At 53.3% G+C, this 20,421-nt stretch overlaps 1 protein-coding gene across 43 annotated transcripts in view; it reads left to right on the top strand.

Moving 5' to 3' along the window:
- Positions 1-20,421, top strand: part of PCBP3 (poly(rC) binding protein 3) — a 306,784-nt gene that overhangs the window by 89,678 nt on the left and 196,685 nt on the right. For 33 of the 43 annotated variants that reach the window (XM_063702541.1, XM_055373771.2, XM_031005180.3 and 30 more), the window contains one exon: positions 975-1,012. The gene's annotated coding sequence lies outside the window, so the exon portion shown is untranslated. Of the gene's footprint in view, positions 1-974; positions 1,013-15,033; positions 15,141-20,421 lie in introns of all 43 variants that reach the window. The other 10 variants (XM_063702534.1, XM_063702536.1, XM_063702543.1 and 7 more) reach the window with 1 other exon arrangement.

Here is a 20,421-nt window from a genome sequence, read left to right on the forward strand (position 1 = left end):
CCTTTCTGGTACTCTGCCCTCTAATTCTAGCTTTTGCCTCCTGTGCTGTGGGGTCCTGAGTGTAGTGCATCCTGATGAGACAGTGCTGCAGGCCCAGCCCACCGACTTCCAGAGATGTCAGTTGCATCTCTCCCCTTTCCTCTCTGCCTTTGCCTCCCTGAATTCTCAACTCCGTCTCCAACTCCCCTGGCCTTGCCTGGGTTCCCCCTTCCTGTGCTGTGGCCCAGGCACTCTCCCCAGGCTGTAGGCTGCAGCAATTGTAGGATGCATCCCATTTGCTTCCCTTCTCTGGGGATCGTTGTCCTGTGCTGCCTGCTGCTCCATGTCTGAACGCCCTCATCTCATATCTTTTGTCTGACTTTTAAGTGAGGTGGGAGAGTCACCCCAGTCTCACTCTTTCTCTGTCACAGCTGACCATGGTCCAGGCTTTCTTATGTTTCTGTAGTCTTTGGACATCACTGGACAGAGGCCGGCTGTCTGTCTGTAGGAGTCTCTGCGCGGTGTTCACCTGCTAATTCAGTCTGCACAGGGAGAACCCTTGGCCTGTGGTCCAGGTGAAGGCCCTTCAGGGTGGAGCCGAGACTGTGGGTGTTCTGGGCTGTCCCGTCCCGTATACTCTCCCTGTGTTCTTACCTTCCCCTATAGATTCAGAGGGATTTGAGAATCAGCTGTGCCCCAGACGTCAGTCAGGCCGAGGACTGTGGGTCAAGGTTCAGGGACCCTGGGGTTCTGAGTCTTTATCAGTATCGTGTATGTTCCAGACTCAGTTTAGAATTGAATCACTTTTTATGGAATTCTTTCTCTGGGAAACTGTCTTTGACCTTCCCAATATCTGATTTATAAACATGTCTTTTTAATAGATGACTTTGGTTTGAAAAAATTTGGTATCTAAGGTCATAGATTGTGATTTCTGTCTCTCTTTGGAAAGCCTATGATTTCCAATTTTAATTGTTTTTTCCTTCAACTGTTTACAGGACTGTCTACGAGAGAGAAGCTCCCCACGTGGTTCCGTGTAAGTAGTGCTTCTTATGATGCTGTCACAGGCGATATTTTTAGACTAAACGACTCTTTCCGTGTCAGCAGAGTTGAAAGTCTTGCTCTCAAGGGAAGCCGTGTGTCTCTGCTGACCCTCTGGATCCTGGTTTTATGTCTCATGGGGAACCTGCCTCAGGTCACACTACTGCCAAGAGCATGTAGTGTGAGTGACACGCGTTTTCCCTTCTTGCTTCTGTGGAACCAAAATTTTAAAAGAGGCAGTTTCCTCCCTCTCTGGTAACCTTTCTCCACAGTTAACCTGACCGTGTAGACCAGCAGGAGCTGGAGGGCCAGTTGTTAGTGCACTTGGAGCCTACCGCACGAGCCTACCGCATGCCTTTGTTCTTGTGCCAACAGTGCCCACTGCCCGGTAGTGCCTGTGTGTGCGGTGGCCGTGATGGCACCACAATGTCTGAAGCCACACAGTGCATGGGTGACATCTGTGGAAAGGACCTGGCACCGGCCAGCACACAGAGGCACTCACCTGTCTCACACAATGCACTGTGGTCCCAATTCTAGTTTTGTAAAACTACCTTGAGATGACTCCTTTGAAAATTATACTTAAGATGTCTTTCTTTATCTAAAGCTTATTAAAGGTCATTTTCAAAACGTTTTCAGCAGGAACTTGGTGTATATTTGCAGTTCTGCATGGAAAACTAATGTAGTCATGATGGCTGCTGATGCTGATGAAGTAGTACCAGCCACCCTGATTTCATAACTTCCATAGAGTCACTCCCTTCTTCCTCCCAGTGCCCCTTTGAGATAGGGATTGTTATTCCCTGAGGCTTGGCGAGGTGAAGTAACTCACTCAGGTTATCTTGGTGCCAGTGGTGGGGCTGGGATTTGAGCCAAGTCTTCCAACTTCACAATAGTAGAATAAGAAGAGCTGCCTTGTTGATGGGACGTGGATCGGAGCTCCCAGTGTGTCTTGCCTTCCTGGTGTGCTTGGTGGCAGCCCTGGGCTGCTGTGAGGTCCTGAGCACGGTGCATTCTGAGGAGACAGTGCTGCGGGCCCCACCTACTAACTTCCAGAGATGTCAGCTGCAGCAGGGCAGCGCCCTGGTTAGAGAGACAGCATGGGGAGTTGGCAGGGGGAGGCCCTCAGAGAGATGGCATGGGGAGTTGGCAGGGGGAGGCCCTCGGAGAGATGGCATGGGGGGGTTGGGGCCTGTGCTCCTAGGTGCTTAGGCTTGCAGGTGACTGGAATCCTGACTAATATCATAAGAGGAGAGTTCTTACTAACAAATTACTTGAACAAAGACTTTGTTTGTTCCTTCATTCGTTCAGCACATGTTTACAGTGTGCCTGTGATGTCCCAGGCGCACTGCCAGAATCCTGACATCCTTGCGGGGGGATCGAAAACATAAATCTAGTCAGTGAGTTCATCCTGTGGCATGTCAGGGGGTGACAGTGGCTGTGGAGGAAACAGGGAAGGGCAGGGTGTGGGAGTCCTGGTGCTGTGTGAATAGGCCATCAGGTCAGCCCTGAGACACGGGGCATCTGCGCGACTCTGCTGGAGGTGCACGTGTGAGCCCCTTGGTGCAGGAGGTGAGGAGCTGCAGGGCCAAGGGGGTTTGGAGCAGAAGCTCGGGTCTGACATGCCTGGTGCATCCATGGGGCAGTGAGGAGGCTGAGGGGCAGGAGGTGAGAGTGCAGCTGGGGCACATCAGGGGTCTCACAGGTCATCCTGAGGCTGCTCTCAGTCCACGTGGTGTCGGGGCTGAGAGGAGCCCACAGCAGGGTGGGTGTGGGAGCAGGGAGCCAGCCAGTCTCTTCTCTGTGCTAGGTTATTGTTGTGGCTTTAGCTAAAGCTGCTGTAATACCTGTTTCTTAGAGGAATCCAAATCCCTGTTGCCTTGGGGCCAACTTTGTAATCTTACAAATCTGGATCTAATTTTCACCAAACTCTCAAGGGAAGAGCCTCTGGGACTCAGACAGATAAACAACACCTGTTATGTGCTGTTCCCATTTTCTCTTCGACTTTGGTGTTGTCCAAATTCTTCTGAGCCTAACTGTAGGCTCTTCAGACCCAGCCTACAGTTCTGGAAATAAACCAGCGTGCTGGGGTGGGGCGAGCCCGACCATGCAAGCCATGCCCCGGCAGCCAGGCTGAGAAGCAGAGCAAGCAGTGCAGGTGGACCCATCGCCTGCCAGCATGTGGGTTGTGGAGGCTGCAGCAGGCAGATTCTGGAAATTCCCTGATGCCTTCGTTCAGTACAGACAGGGAACTTTTATAGGTACCTGTGGCCTCTTCTGCTGGTGGGAATGGAGGTGCCATGAGCACTGAGCTGGTTGGAACAGACGGGCTCTCCTCTCGTGGGCTGTGTCGAGTGAGTCCTGCAGCTTCCCGCTGTGAGATTCTGGGGTGCCATGACGAAGCAGAGCGGAGCTCATCTGAGTGGATGTTTCCCAGGGGAGCCAGTAGTTTTGGAAGCACTTGGTTTTTTCATTCCCATGTCTTGGAGAACTCTTCCCCCTTCCTGAGAGACAGCGATGAATGTAGGCCTCCATGGCGAAGCACAGGTGCCTTCCCTGGGCTGTGTGTGGTCCGTGCAGACCTCTCAGGTCCACTTCATTTTGCAGGTAAGGACCCATCTCCCATAGCTGGTTAGTGCCAGAGCCCACTCCTAGCCCCATGTAGGGGCTGTTTTTCAGCTACAGCAAGATCAGGAAATAAGAAGTAGTAATGAACACTTCATTGAAGATTTTTATTTACTTTGAGGTCTTTTATTTCTTGTAATACTGAATTGGTTATTTGCTTCTTAGAGTTTTTTTTTTTTTTGGAGACAGTCTAGCTCTGTCGCCCAGGCTGGAGTGCAGTGGTGCCATCTTGGCTCACTTCAAGCTCCGCCTCCTCGGTTCACGCCATTCTCCTACCTCAGCCTCCTGAGTAGCTGGGACTACAGACGCCCGCCACCACGCCCAGCTAATTTTTTGTATTTTTAGTAGAGACGGGGTTTCACCGTGTTCGCCAGGATGGTCTCGATCTCCTGACCTCGTGATCCACCCGCCTCGGCCTCCCAAAGTGCTGGGATTACAGTCGTGAGCCACTGCGCCTGGCCTAGAGTTTTTTGTTTTCCTTAAGATAACAATTTTCCTTATAGAACTGAAAAATATGAAAAAGAATTTAAAAATTCACCTATGCTTAGCCTTAGTGCAGAGAGCAGCTGAAGGGTATCAGGGGATTATCCTCACCCCTTCCTGTCCATGGCCCCCTGGGTAGCCCCCCCATCTTCATCAGCCCACCCCTTCCTGTCCATTGTCCTCCAGGTGGCCCCCCCATCTTCATCAGCCCACCCCTTCCTGTCCATGGCCCCCTGGGTAGCCCCCCCATCTTCATCAGCCCACGCCTTCCTGTCCATTGTCCTCCGGGTGGCCCCCCCATCTTCATCAGCCCACCCCTTCCTGTCCATGGCCCCCTGGGTAGCCCCCCATCTTCATCAGCCCACCCCTTCCTGTCCATTGTCCTCCGGGTGGCCCCCCCATCTTCATCAGCCCACCCCTTCCTGTCCATGGCCCCCTAGGTAGCCCCCCAATCTTCATCAGCCCACCCCTTCCTGTCCATGGCCCCCTGGGTAGCCCCCCCGTCTTCATCAGCCCACCCCTTCCTGTCCATTGTCCTCCGGGTGGCCCCTCCTATCTTCATCAGCCCACCCCTTCCTGTCCATGGCCCCCTAGGTAGCCCCCCAATCTTCATCAGCCCACCCCTTCCTGTCCATGGCCCCCTGGGTAGCCCCCCCGTCTTCATCAGCCCACCCCTTCCTGTCCATTGTCCTCCGGGTGGCCCCTCCTATCTTCATCAGCCTACCCCTTCCTGTCCATTGTCCTCCGGGTGGCCCCCCCATCTTCATCAGCCCACCTCTTACTGTCCACAGTCCTCTGGGTAGCCCCCCCATCTTCATCAGCCCACCTCTTACTGTCCACGGTCCTCTGGATGGCCCCCCCATCTTCATCAGCCCACCCCTTCCTGTCCACAGTCCTCTGGGTGGCCCCCCCATCTTCATCAGCCCACCCCTTCCTGTCCATTGTCCTCCGGGTGGCCCCTCCCATCTTCATCAGCCCACCCCTTCCTGTCCATTGTCCTCCGGGTGGCCCCCCCATCTTCATCAGCCCACCCCTTCCTGTCCATTGTCCTCCGGGTGGCCCCTCCCATCTTCATCAGCCCACCCCTTCCTGTCCATGGTCCTCTGGGTGGCCCCCCCATCTTCATCAGCCCACCCCTTCCTGTCCAGGGTCCTCTGGGTAGCCCCCCCATCTTCATCAGCCCACCCCTTCTTGTCCACAGTCCTCTGGGTAGTCCCCCCATCTTCATCAGCCCACCTCTTACTGTCCACGGTCCTCTGGATGGCCCCCCCATCTTCATCAGCCCACCCCTTCCTGTCCATGGTCCTCTGGGTAGTCCCCCCATCTTCATCAGCCCACCCCTTCCTGTCCATTGTCCTCCGGGTGGCCCCTCCCATCTTCATCAGCCCACCCCTTCCTGTCCATTGTCCTCCGGGTGGCCCCCCTATCTTCATCAGCCCACCCCTTCCTGTCCATTGTCCTCCGGGTGGCCCCTCCCATCTTCATCAGCCCACCCCTTCCTGTCCATGGTCCTCTGGGTGGCCCTGCCATCTTCATCAGCCCACCCCTTCCTGTCCAGGGTCCTCTGGGTAGTCCCCCCATCTTCATCAGCCCACCCCTTCTTGTCCACAGTCCTCTGGGTAGTCCCCCCATCTTCATCAGCCCACCTCTTACTGTCCACGGTCCTCTGGATGGCCCCCCCATCTTCATCAGCCCACCCCTTCCTGTCCATGGTCCTCTGGATGGCCCCCCCATCTTCATCAGCCCACCCCTTCCTGTCCATTGTCCTCCGGGTGGCCCCTCCCATCTTCATCAGCCCAACCCTTCCTCTCCATTGTCCTCCGTGTGGCCCCCCCATCTTCATCAGCCCACCCCTTCCTGTCCATTGTCCTCCGGGTGGCCCCTCCCATCTTCATCAGCCCACCCCTTCCTGTCCATGGTCCTCTGGGTGGCCCCCCCCATCTTCATCAGCCCACCCCTTCCTGTCCAGGGTCCTCTGGGTGGCCCCCCCATCTTCATCAGCCCACCCCTTCCTGTCCAGGGTCCTCTGGGTAGCCCCCCCATCTTCATCAGCCCACCCCTTCTTGTCCACAGTCCTCTGGGTAGTCCCCCCATCTTCATCAGCCCACCTCTTACTGTCCACGGTCCTCTGGATGGCCCCCCCATCTTCATCAGCCCACCCCTTCCTGTCCATGGTCCTCTGGATGGCCCCCCCATCTTCATCAGCCCACCCCTTCCTGTCCACGGTCCTCTGGGTGGCCCCCCCATCTTCATCAGCCCACCCCTTCCTGTCCACAGTCCTCTGGGTAGCCCCCCCATCTTCATCAGCCCACCTCTTACTGTCCACAGTCCTCTGGATGGCCCTCCCATCTTCATCAGCCCACCCCTTCCTGTCCATGGCCCTCTGGGTGGCCCCCCCCATCTTCATAAGCCCATCCCTTCCTGCCCATGGCCCTCTGGGTGGCCCCCCCATCTTCATCAGCCCACCCTTCCTGTCCATTGTCCTCTGGGTGGCCCCCCCATTTTCATCAGCCCACCCCTTCCTGTCCATTGTCCTCTGGGTGGCCCCCCATCTTCATCAGCCCACCCCTTCCTGCCCATGGCCCTCCGGGTGGCCCCCCCATCTTCAGCCCACCCCTTCCTGCCCATGGCCCTCTGGGTGGCCCCCCCATCTTCATCAGCCCACCCCTTCCTGTCCATTGTCCTCTGGGTGGCCCCCCCATCTTCATCAGCGCACCCCTTCCTGTCCATTGTCCTCCGGGTGGCCCCCCCATCTTCATCAGCCCACCCCTTACTGTCCACGGTCCTCTGGGTGGCCCCCCCATCTTCATCAGCCCACCCCTTCCTGTCCATTGTCCTCTGGGTGGCCCCCCCCCATCTTCATCAGCCCACCCCTTCCTGCCCATGGCCCTGTGGGTGGTCCCCCCATCTTCATCAGCCCACCCCTTCCTGCCCATGGCCCTCTGGGTGGCCCCCCCATCTTCATCAGCCCACCCCTTCCTGCCCATGGCCCTTTGGGTGGCCCCCCCCATCTTCATCAGCCCACCCTTCCTGTCCATTGTCCTCTGGGTGGCCCCCCATCTTCATCAGCCCACCCCTTCCTGTCCATTGTCCTCTGGGTGGCCCCCCCATCTTCATCAGCCTACCCCTTCCTGCCCATGGCCCTCTGGGTGGCCCCCCCATCTTCATCAGTCCACCCTTCCTGTCCATTGTCCTCCGGGTGGCCCCCCCCATCTTCATCAGCCCACCCCTTCCTGTCCACAGTCCTCTGGGTGGCCCCCCCATCTTCATCAGCCCACCCCTTCCTGTCCATTGTCCTCCGGGTGGCCCCTCCCATCTTCATCAGCCCACCCCTTCCTGTCCATTGTCCTCCGGGTGGCCCCTCCCATCTTCATCAGCCCACCCCTTCCTGTCCATGGTCCTCTGGGTGGCCCCCCATCTTCATCAGCCCACCCCTTCCTGTCCAGGGTCCTCTGGGTAGCCCCCCCATCTTCATCAGCCCACCCCTTCTTGTCCACAGTCCTCTGGGTAGTCCCCCCATCTTCATCAGCCCACCTTTTACTGTCCACGGTCCTCTGGATGGCCCCCCCATCTTCATCAGCCCACCCCTTCCTGTCCATGGTCCTCTGGGTAGTCCCCCCATCTTCATCAGCCCACCCGTTCCTGTCCATTGTCCTCCAGGTGGCCCCTCCCATCTTCATCAGCCCACCCCTTCCTTTCCATTGTCCTCCGGGTGGCCCCCCATCTTCATCAGCCCACCCCTTCCTGTCCATTGTCCTCCGGGTGGCCCCTCCCATCATCATCAGCCCACCCCTTCCTGTCCATGGTTCTCTGGGTGGCCCCGCCATCTTCATCAGCCCACCCCTTCCTGTCCAGGGTCCTCTGGGTAGTCCCCCCATCTTCATCAGCCCACCCCTTCTTGTCCACAGTCCTCTGGGTAGTCCCCCCATCTTCATCAGCCCACCCCTTACTGTCCACGGTCCTCTGGATGGCCCCCCCATCTTCATCAACCCACCCCTTCCTGTCCACGGTCCTCTGGGTGGCCCCCCCATCTTCATCAGCCCACCCCTTCCTGTCCACAGTCCTCTGGGTAGCCCCCCCATCTTCATCAGCCCACCTCTTACTGTCCACGGTCCTCTGGATGGCCCCCCCATCTTCATCAGCCTACCCCTTCCTGTCCATTGTCCTCTGGGTGGCCCCCCATCTTCATCAGCCCACCCCTTCCTGTCCATGGCCCTCTGGGTGGCCCCCCCATCTTCATCAGCCCACCCCTTCCTGTCCATGGCCCCCTGGGTAGCCCCCCCATCTTCATCAGCCCACCCCTTCCTGTCCATTGTCCTCCGGGTGGCCCCTCCCATCTTCATCAGCCCAACCCTTCCTGTCCATTGTCCTCCGTGTGGCCCCCCCATCTTCATCAGCCCACCCCTTCCTGTCCATTGCCCTCCGGGTGGCCCCTCCCATCTTCATCAGCCCACCCCTTCCTGTCCATGGTCCTCTGGGTGGACCCCCCATCTTCATCAGCCCACCCCTTCCTGTCCATTGTCCTCCGGGTGGCCCCTCCCATCTTCATCAGCCCACCCCTTCCTGTCCATTGTCCTCTGGGTGGCCCGCCCATCTTCATCAGCCTACCCCTTCCTGCCCATGGCCCTCTGGGTGGCCCCCCCATCTTCATCAGTCCACCCTTCCTGTCCATTGTCCTCCGGCTGGCCCCCCCATCTTCATCAGCCCACCCCTTCCTGTGCATTGTCCTCTGGGTGGCCCCCCCCATCTTCATCAGCCCACCCCTTCCTGTCCATGGTCCTCTGGGTGGCCCTCCCATCTTCATCAGCCCACCCCTTCCTGTCCATTGTCCTCTGGGTGGCCCTCCCATCTTCATCAGCCCACCCCTTCCTGTCCATTGTCCTCTGGGTGGCCCCCCATCTTCATCAGCCCACCCCTTCCTGTCCATTGTCCTCTGGGTGGCCCCCCCATCTTCATCAGCCTACCCCTTCCTGCCCATGGCTCTCTGGGTGGCCCCCCCATCTTCATCAGTCCACCCTTCCTGTCCATTGTCCTCCGGGTGGCCCCCCCATTTTCATCAGCCCACCCCTTCCTGTCCACGGTCCTCTGGGTGGCCCCCCATCTTCATCAGCCCACCCCTTCCTGCCCATGGCCCTCTGGGTGGCCCCCCCATCTTCATCAGCCCACCCCTTCCTGCCCATGGCCCTCTGGGTGGCCCCCCCATCTTCATCAGCCCACCCCTTCCTGTCCACGGTCCTCTGGGTGGCCCCCCCATCTTCATCAGCCCACCCCTTCCTGTCCATTGTCCTCTGGGTGGCCCCCCCATCTTCATCAGCCCACCCCTTCCTGCCCATGGCCCTGTGGGTGGTTCCCCCATCTTCATCAGCCCACCCCTTCCTGTCCACGGTCCTCTGGGTGGCCCCCCATCTTTATCCGCCCACCCCTTCCTGCCCATGGCCCTCTGGGTGGCCCCCCATCTTCATCAGCCCACCCTTCCTGTCCATTGTCCTCTGGGTGGCCCCCCATCTTCATCAGCCCACCCCTTCCTGTCCATTGTCCTCTGGGTGGCCCCCCGATCTTCATCAGCCTACCCCTTCCTGCCCATGGCCCTCTGGGTGGCCCCCCCATCTTCATCAGTCCACCCTTCCTCTGCATTGTCCTCCGGGTGGCCCCCCCATCTTCATCAGCCCACCCCTTCCTGTCCATGGTCCTCTGGGTGGCCCCCCCATCTTCATCAGCCCACCCCTTCCTGCCCATGGCCCTCTGGGTAGCCCCCCCATCTTCATCAGCCCACCCTTCCTGTCCATTGTCCTCTGTGTGGCCCCCCCATCTTCATCAGCCCACCCCTTCCTGTCCATTTTCCTCTGGGTGGCCCCCCCCATCTTCATCAGCCCACCCCTTCCTGTCCATTGTCCTCTGGGTGGCCCCCCCATCTTCATCAGCCCACCCCTTCCTCTCCACGGTTCTCTGGGTAGCACCCCCATCTTCATCAGCCCACCCCTTCCTGTCCACGGTCCTCTGGGTAGCACCCCCATCTTCATCAGCCCACCCCTTCCTGTCCACGGGCCTCTGGGTGGCCCCCCCCATCTTCATCAGCCCACCCCTTCCTGTCCTCGGTTCTCTGGGTAGCCCCCCATCTTCATCTGCCCACCACTTCCTGTCCATGGCCCCCTGGGTGGCCCCCCCATCTTCATCAGCCCACCCCTTCCTGTTTGTCCATGGCCCCCTGGGTAGCCCTCCACCATCTTCATCAGTCCACCACTTCCTGTTTGTCCATGGCCCCCTGGGTGGCCCCCCGATCTTCAGCCCACCCCTTCCTGTCCATGGTCTTCTGGGTGGCCCCTCCCTTCTTCATCAGCCCACCCTTCCTGTCCGTTGTCCTCTGGGTGCCCCCCCCCCATCTTCAGCCCACCCTTCCTGTCCATTGTCCTCTGGGTGGCCCCCCCATCTTCATCAGCCCACCCCTTCCTGCCCATGGTCCTCTGGGTGGCCTCCCCATCTTCATCAGCCCACAGCACCTGGTGCTGCCCTGTAGTCACTGTCACACACACTCTCTTCGCTTTGCCTCTGTGTCCTCCCAGTGTCCATGTGGTAGAACAAGATCACAGCATTGATGGAGACCACATAGCTGTGCAGACTGGTCTCATCTAATTTCACAGCCCAGGGCTTGGATCCACCCTCACCTGCCTAGTCCCAGCAGCACCCCCTTGAAGAATTGCTTCTGCCTGAGGCCATTCTGTTCTGTCTGCTTCCCCTTCCTCAGATCTCTGATCTAATCAGATGTGAGTCTCAGCTGGCGTCTATGCCTCAGAGTTAAGGAGAAGAGAGTTGCTTCTCTGCCCCATCCTCCTACCCAAGGGGCTAAGTCGCGTTTCCTCCCTTGGCCTTTCCTGCCCCTCAAGTGCAAGGAGCCCTCGCTGTTAGCTCAGGACAAGCCCACCCTCTTGTTTCCTCAGGGACTTGCCCCGCTGTGTGGTCTGTGGTGCCATCTCTCTGCGTGCCCTCCTCACTGGCAGGTCACTTCTGTTAGCATCCGGGATGACTTAGTAGCTCCCATGTTAAAATTAAAAAAAATTATTCCCTTGATCCTTGATTTTCAGCCAAATTGGCAAATTGATTTCACAGTGACCTCTGCTTCCTCTTAAAAGCCCACTAAAATGACAGGCAAGATGTTTTTAAAGGGCAGAAGTCACCAAGAAATTGAGAAAGAAGATGACAGAACTTTGAAAGTTGGAAGGCAAATGGTCAGAGCAGATCTGAACCTAGAAAGCTGAGAGGTGCATGTATGTGTGCATGTGAGTGTGTGTGTGGTGTGTGTGTGTGTGCATGTGTATTTACCCACACAGGTCTGTGTGTACACGTGTGTGTGTATGTGTGTGCAGGTGAGTGTGTATATAGGTGCGCACGCATGCGTGTGTGTGTGGAAGGTGTGTGCATGTGTGTGTGGTATGTGTGCATCTGTTATATGTGTGTGTGTTGAGGGGACTGAGAAGTGAGTTTCTTGTGTTGCAGACAGTGCCCCCACGTCTTGGGAATGGCGTTACTGTGCAGCTGAACATGGGGAGGCAGTAGAGATAGGGTTGACATAGGAAAGCTGTGGAAAGCTTGTCTGAGAAGGAGTCAGCCTCTCAGCCCTCTCCTACCCAGTCTGGTTCCTCCCTGGAAGGTGACTTGGGAGCCTGCCCTGCGGTGGGGGACTGTCCTAAACGGAAAGCAGGGCACAGGATGGCTTCACTCCAGCTCCTCCTTATTTGGCCCCAGAACACTGGGAACCTAGGAACAGACACAGGAGGGAGGGAAAGGAGCCACTTGGTGGGTGAGGAAGCTGGACGCTGGGGCCCTGGGGCGTGGCTCCAAGAAGGGCTGGAGGGTGATGTCGGGATGAGTGGGTCTGCAGTGGTCGGCCCCATGGCTAGGAGTTTGGAAAGAAATCAACCTAAGTTCATAGAACACCAAAGAAAGCAGTGGGGAGGCCCTTATTCACTGCGAGAAGCAGAAACATTGTGCAAGAAGGGAGCTGCAGCATCAGGTGTGGGTACCAGGTGCACAGCCAGTGAGGGGAGTCCTGGAGAGTGGGGAGGAGGGCGAGGTAGGGGCTCAGGAGAGTCAGTGCTCATCTTTTATAGCAGGAAGCTAACAGCTGATACATAAAGTTGTAAGATCAAGAATAGCAATACAAACTCAGTAATTAGAAATATGGAGATAAAGAAATGCCGAAAGAGGCTAAGAGCTCAGGGAAGGATTGTGATGTAGGGGGCAAGGGAGGGGTAGGGCCACTGCTTTTCATAAGCTTTATCGAATTATTTGCTTTTAAAAACTGTGTATATTTATAGTTTTATTAAAAATAAAAAATTTTAAAGGTTATATGGCAAATATTATTTTATAAAAAATTGATGAACCTCAGGCCCTGAGCTCCCTTGCTTGCCCTGCTCCTGCCAGGGCAGACTTCCACTTCCCTTGCCCTCTGGTCCTCTCCACTGCAGAGGCGCGGCCTCTGGCTTGGTGAATCTGAGGCAGATCTTTCTCCTCAGGTTGCTTGAGCTCTGCAGCGTTAGGCCTGGTGAGCGCCTCTTGCCCAGTGCTCTGGGGGCTGTGGGGAAATTTCAGTCCAGACTGTCTGCCTCAGGCATTCAGTACACACTTTCGTGCCCTGCTTTTTAACTGAATAGTATTCTGCAAAGTGTTCGACCTTACCTAGTTTGAGAACATTATTTTTAGAAGGTTGCATGGTTTCCCATGTTGTGGATCTAGGTATCATTTATTGGATTATTCCCTTTTTGTTTATTTTTTCTGATTTTCCACTAATATCCATAATACGAGGTAAACACCCTTGTGCATAAATCCACAGCAGCTTCCTCTCTTTTGTAGGCAGTGTTCACACCTACAGAATTCCTGGGTCAGAGGACATGGACATTTAAAAGAGGCATAATGTGTAATTGCCAGGTTGATCTCAAAAGTGCAAGTTTGTGCTTGAACAAGGCTGTACCAGAGTGCCTGTGCTGTTGTATCCTGACACACCAGGTACTGCATACGTCTCCATCTCGAAATGCAGAAGCGCACTGAACACACATGGCTTAGCTCTTTAACAATAATGTCGTTTTCCCCCATGCTCATAAGCATTCTTGCATTATTGAAGATACTCTGCTTTTATGTCTGTGGGAGGAATTTTCCCCAGTTGAGTCGTGCACTTTTTCATCTGATCTGTAGCATTTTGGGTAGCTCGCTCAGTATTTTCCGTTGTGATGTCATCTCTTATTGTGTTTACATTTAGAAAATCCTTTTCTTGGGATTTAATTAGGTGTATGTTCTTAGGTGAAGATCTAAGTTATTTTTTCTTATATTAGAAACACCGTTTATTCAAAATACTTCATTTTTCTAATGATTCATGCTGCAACTTTTTATGTATGTGTACCACATATGAAAATATTGTGTATTTTAGTGTCTGTTTCTGAATTCTCTAATTGACCTCTTTGTTCTAGTGCTGGTACACTGTTTTAATTATTTTAGTTTCACGATATATTTCCATATCTGATAAAGGTAACCAATATTTCAAAAAACATTTTGGTTATTCTTGGCTACCTACTTTCTAAATGAACTTTAGAATGATTTTCAAGTTTAAAAAGTTAATCATATTGAGGTTTCTTTTCAAATGGATCAGATCTATAATTTAAATTATAAACAGCTGACATTTTAACAATATTTAAATAGTTTCCTATATAGAAAGGGAATCTGTCTTTCCATTTATTCTGTTATTAGCCTTCAGTTACATTTCATAGCTTTCTTGCTATAGGTTTTATCTTTCAAATTCTTTTCCAACTAATTTGTGTTATTTGGTTATTGTAATTGGGATTTTTCCCATTGCATTTATCAAATATTTAACATTATATAGGAAAACTATCAGTTTTTATATATTTGAATGTGGTCACATGTTAAAATGGTTTTATTTGCAAACGGGTTTTCAGGTGAAATTTGACTTATTTTTACCTTGACCCAAATGCATTCACCATGAAGTATGCTCCTCGTAGCTCTCTGGTATATATTCTTCATTAAGCTACAGAAGTTTTCTTTTATTGCTATTTATTAAGTTACGTGTTTTTTAAAATCAAAAAAGTTGCATTTCACTAAATGTGTTCATTGCTACTATTTAGGTGGTTGTATGATTCCTGCTTTTGTCTCTCAATGGAGTGAATTCTGTTCCTGACATTCCAAGTGTTGATTCTTGGAATAAACCCCGTTAGGCCATAGCTCTTCCAATTATAATATGCTCCCAGTATCTTACTGGGACTAGAATAAGGGTTAATAATAGGGTTAGGGCTAGAGTTAAGGCTAGCATAAGGGTTGGAGTTACCGTTAGTGTTCGAGTTATTGTAAAGGTTAGGATTAGGGTTACTGTTAGGGTTATGGTGAGGGTTATGGCTAGGGTGATAGTGCTCTATAAGGTTCTTTTTTTTCTAATTTTTATATGATTTTGGCAATAAATGATAGCTTGCTTTCATAACATGATTTGAGAATCGTCCCATGTTTTTCTATCCTTTATTTAAATAACAAATTTTTCTGTCTTCTGTTTAGAAATGCAAATGTTATCAGCCTTTGATAGAATTCTGCCTTTGATAGAATTCTTCCTTTAATAGAATTCGTCTATCAAAGCTGCTAAGCCTGGAGCCTATTTTGGAGACTGATTTTTTAGTGTCTATATAATTTCTACCATGGTTATTGATTTTATACACATTTTCTTATACACCAATGGTTTTTGCTTAGGAAACAGTCAGTTTTAAGCAAGTTTTTAGGTATATAGGTAAAAATGTGTATATGTTATATATATATATATATATATACACATATGTATGTATATAACATATATATGTTGTGCTCGTCATTTTTCAGTCTTTAAAAATTTTTAACTTAATTTAATTTTTCTTCTTATTATTTTTTTAGAGACAGAGCCACACTCTGTTGGATGTTGATCCCAGCTCACCGCAGCCTTGAACTCCTGGGCTCAAGCGATCCTTCCACCTCAGTCTCCCACGTAGCTGGGACTACAGGCATGTGCCAACGCATCCAGCTAATTTTCAAAATTTTTTTAGGGACTGGGGTCTTGCTTAGATGCTCAGGCTAGTCTCAAACTCCTTGGCCTCAAGTGATCTTCCTGCCACGTCCTCTCAAAGTGCTAGGATTACAGGTGTAGGCCACCATGCCGGGCCTAGTTTTTCAGTCATTTTATCTGTTACTGTGTTCCCTTTATTTCTAGTACTTATTTCAGCATTTTAGTCACATTTGTCTAATTTTTTCTCCAAAATAGCTTTCATTTATATTGATCATTTATAATTTTACTATTAATTTCTCATTTTAGCATACGTTATAATTATAATTCTCTTTTTCTTCAAGTTAATGCTATTATTTTAATAGTTTCCTGAGTGCTTCTTTGAACATTTTCATTTATTTTCTGACTAATGCATTTGACTCTCAGTCTTCTAAGACACTTTTAACTCTGTTCTACTGGCTTTATATGTACTGACCTGTTGTCACTCATGTTTTTATTCTTTAATTTAAAAGATTAATTTCTTGGTAGTCCTGCCTAGGAGGACTATTCTTTTGTTGTTAAGTTTCTAGTTTTTCAGTATCATGTTTGCCCTGTGTGGGTCAGAGAGGGACGGGGCCCTTTGTGACTGTGGGTGTTTTGTAGGAGATGGCTGTGGGGCTTGGGGATGGAAGAGTGGCACCCACTGTAGGCATGTCACAGGCTGTCACGGAGCAGCAGGGTACAGTGTGAGCAGTGGAGAAGGTGCCCAGAGGGACCCCATGGGGTTGTATGCTGCCTGTGGTCCTGGGAGATGGAGTGATCGCTCTGGAAGAAAAACAGTCTGGAGTTTGTGGGGAGCAGACAGACTTCTGTGTGAGACCCATAGGAGACGTGCCATGGAGGCTTTTGGAATCCTGGCTCACAGCTGAGGGGACGGTGTGGGGCATACAGAGAGCCACGTGCCAAGAGGAAGAGTTGAACCCAGGGGAAAGGGTAAGCTGTGGAAATACAGAGCTTCCCAGACCCACCAGCTTTATTTAATAAGGTCAGATGCTCTCGTTGACATCACCATTCCTGGATGGGAGGGCTGGGCTCTGTGAGGCCCTCCCCGGCCTGGACTCTGGGTGCCTGCCATTCTCGATGTGTGGTTTCTGTCTCTTGCTGTGTTGTCATGACTGCAGAGTTGGAAGGGATGCAGGTGCACCCCGTGTGTTCTAGCCTGTGGATGCAACAGGGGACAACTTCATTTTAAGAACTGGAGGCCCAAGTTATGCTGACGTGTGTCATGGTATCTGAGACCAGGTGTGTCTAACATGTGCCAGGTGACCCTCTCTGCAGAGGAGCTGGGCAACGCATTCTCCCGCTGGGCAGCCTTGGGCTCAGCCAAAGCTCTGTCTTCACGGAGGAGGGGAGGAAGGGACAGGGGAAGAGCTTCTGCCTCCATAGGCGAGGATGAGGACATAGGAGGCACTGAATAGTGGCCAGGAGAGGAGTGAGTGAGGACCTGGGGGTCACCCACACTTCAGAGTGAGGCGCACTTGCAAGAGTGTTGGCATAGTGTGAAGGCAGACAGCGCCACACAGTGTTGTGTCAGCGTCGCTGTGTCAGTCCATTGACGTAGCGCCCACACGGTGTTGTGTCAGCATCGCTGTCAGTCCATTGACGTAGCGCACACACGGTGTTGTGTCAGCGTCGCTGTGTCAGTCCATTGACGTAGCGCACACACGGTGTTGTGTCAGCGTCGCTGTGTCAGTCCATTGACGTAGCCCACACGGTGTTGTGTCAGCATCGCTGTGTCAGTCCATTGACGTAGCGCACACGGTGTTGTGTCAGCATCGCTGTGTCAGTCCATTGACGTAGCGCCCACACGGTGTTGTGTCAGCATCGCTGTGTCAGTCCATTGATGTAGCGCCCACACTGTGTTGTGTCAGCATCGCTGTGTCAGTCCATTGACGTAGCGCACACGGTGTTGTGTCAGCATCGCTGTGTCAGTCCATTGACGTAGCACCCACACGGTGTTGTGTCAGCATCGTTGTGTCAGTCCATTGACGTAGCACCCACACGGTGTTGTGTCAGCATCACTGTCAGTCCATTGACGTAGCGCACACGGTGTTGTGTCAGCATCGCTGTGTCAGTCCATTGACGTAACACACACGGTGTTGTGTCAGCGTCGCTGTGTCAGTCCATTGACGTAGCGCACACGGTGTTGTGTCAGCATCGCTGTGTCAGTCCATTGATGTAGCACCCACACGGTGTTGTGTCAGCATCACTGTGTCAGTCCATTGACGTAGCGCACACGGTGTTGTGTCAGCTTTGATGTGTCAGTCCATTGACGTAGCGCCCACACGGTGTTGTGTCAGCATCGCTGTGTCAGTCCATTGATGTAGCGCACACGGTGTTGTGTCAGCGCCGCTGTGTCAGTCCATTGACGTAGCGCACACGGTGTTGTGTCAGCATCACTGTGTCAGTCCATTGACGTAGCGCACATGGTGTTGTGTCAGCTTTGATGTGTCAGTCCATTGACGTAGCGCCCACACGGTGTTGTGTCAGCATCGCTGTGTCAGTCCATTGACATAGCCCACACGGTGTTGTGTCAGCATCGCTGTGTCAGTCCATTGACATAGCACACACGGTGTTGTGTCAGCGTCGCTGTGTCAGTCCATTGACATAGCGCACACGGTGTTGTGTCAGCTTTGATGTGTCAGTCCATTGACGTAGCGCCCACACGGTGTTGTGTCAGCATCGCTGTCAGTCCATTGACGTAGCGCCACATGGTGTTGTGTCAGCGTCGCTGTGTCAGTCCATTGACGTAGTGCACACGGTGTTGTGTCAGCGTCCCTGTGTCAGTCCATTGATGTAGCGCACACGGTGTTGTGTCAGCATCGCTGTGTCAGTCCATTGACGTAGCGCCCACACGGTGTTGTGTCAGCATCGCTGTCAGTCCATTGACGTAGCGCACACGGTGTTGTGTCAGCGTCGCTGTGTCAGTCCATTGACGTAGCGCCACATGGTGTGTCAGCGTCGCTGTGTCAGTCCATTGACGTAGCGCCCACACGGTGTTGTGTCAGCGTCGCTGTGTCAGTCCATTGACATAGCCCACATGGTGTTGTGTCAGCATCGCTGTGTCAGTCCATTGACGTAGCGCCACACGGTGTTGTGTCAGCATCGCTGTCAGTCCATTGACGTAGCGCCACACGGTGTTGTGTCAGCATCGCTGTCAGTCCATTGACATAGCGCACACGGTGTTGTGTCAGCATCGCTGTGTCAGTCCATTGACGTAGCGCCACATGGTGTTGTGTCAGCATCGCTGTGTCAGTCCATTGACGTAACACACACGGTGTTGTGTCAGTGTCGCTGTGTCAGTCCACTGATGTAGCACACACGGTGTTGTGTCAGCATCGCTGTGTCAGTCCATTGACGTAGCGCACATGGTGTTGTGTCAGCATCGCTGTGTCAGTCCATTGACGTAGCACCCACACGGTGTTGTGTCAGCGTCGGTGTGTCAGTCCATTAACTTAGCGCCCACACGGTGTTGTGTCAGCATCGCTGTGTCAGTCCATTGACGTAGCGCACACGGTGTTGTGTCAGCGTCGCTGTGTCAGTCCATTTTCATACTGCTATGAAGAGATACCCGAGACTGGGTAATTTATAAAGAAAAAGAGGTTTAGTGGACTCAGTTCCACATGGCTGGGGAGGCCTCACCATCATGGCCAAAGACGATGGAGGATCAAAGGTGCATCTTACATGGTGGCAGACAAGAGAGCGTGTGCGAGGGAACTGCCTTTTTATAAAACCATCAGTCTGGTGAGATTTATTCACTACCATGAGAACATGAGAAAAACCCACCGCCATGATTCAATTACCTCCCACTGGGTACCTCCCACGACACGTGGGGATTATGGGAGCTACAATTCAAAATGAGATTTGGGTGCAGACACAGCCAAGCCATATCAATTGCAAAGCCCACCGGGCATCCTTGTTCTGAGAGGAGCACCAGGCCGCGGGGTGAGCTCTGGGCCTGCTGAGCCTCCTGGACTCTGGCCAGCACAAGCCCTAGCATCCATAGGCACTGCTGCGGTGACAGTGGGGCGGTTCCAGCCCCTCCCAGCCAAGACCCAGGGCCTGCGGGGATGGGCAGCACGATTTCACTGTGGAAATGCGGGCCCCAGAACCAGGAGGGCCAGGGAAGACCTGGAGGTCTTGGCCGGCTGGGGCAGGGCGTTTTCACATGCTCTCAGCCACAGAGGCTGTGGTCTTGCCCTTACCCCGCTCCTCGCCAGCCAGCAGAAGCTCTGCAGCCTCATCGAATCTCAGGTTCTTTGTTTGGAAATGGTGCAGCACACCTCTCGAGGGAGGACAGACTGCCATGGGCCCAGCGGAGGTCTCATGGCACTGGTGTCCTTCTTTCCTCCCTCCTCTGAGTTTTCTCCTTGGCTAGGTAGCATTCCTTCTGGACCTTCTCTGCTTTGCTTTTTTCCCTCTCACAGGGATTTGGAGAGTGCCGCCCTCCCGGAGGTTGAGATCAGATTGCAGCCTGGCACGGAGGGATGATCATTTTTCGTGATGACTCATCCCTCCTCCGTGCCATGCTGCCAGGCTGTCTGGCGGCCCTGCGTGCAGAGACAGTGATAGATCTGGAGAGCTATTGTTGCTGGTCCATGGTGACTGGGGATGGCATGTCAGGTGGAGAAGAATTTCCTCTGTGTGCACATTTAGACAGGTGGGAGTCAGCATTTCTGTGTGCTTTTATTTTACAAATGCACCATCCATTCATTGGAGATGCAGCCTGTCTACTCTTGCTCGTCAGCGTGCATGGTGATCTGCGTCCATCCCAGTCTCCTGCTCCACCCAGGTCTCTGTCGTCTTCCTCTGGATCTGCAGGGACACTTGACAGCTTACTTCATTCTGTGTAGTGTTCATGCCTTTGCGCCATAGGCCCTGTGTGAATGGTGTCACAGAGGCCACCCTGTCTTTGGCGATGAAGGGCAGTCAGTGATAGACTCCGGAAGCACTGAGCTAGGCTGAGGTTTTGGTGTGGGTGTGAGCTTTGCTCCAAGTGCTCTGGCCATTTTGCTCTTCTGAGGTACAGGCTGACAGCCCTGCAGCTTTGTTCACCCTGCTAGTGAGTAAATGGGTTTGACTTTACCCACCTGTTTCCCAGCCTCTGCCCTTGCAGCAAACCCAAGATAGGACTCCTCTGAACACGGCTGCATCCACATGTACCTTCTTTGCTGAGCTTGTGCCTCTGGCCACATCCAGCAGGGCTGGTTGCAGTTGGGGGCAGGTGTTAGGAGCACAGCGGT

Source organism: Gorilla gorilla, chromosome 22, assembly GCF_029281585.2.
Source record: "Gorilla gorilla gorilla isolate KB3781 chromosome 22, NHGRI_mGorGor1-v2.1_pri, whole genome shotgun sequence".
Lineage (NCBI taxonomy): Eukaryota > Metazoa > Chordata > Mammalia > Primates > Hominidae > Gorilla > Gorilla gorilla.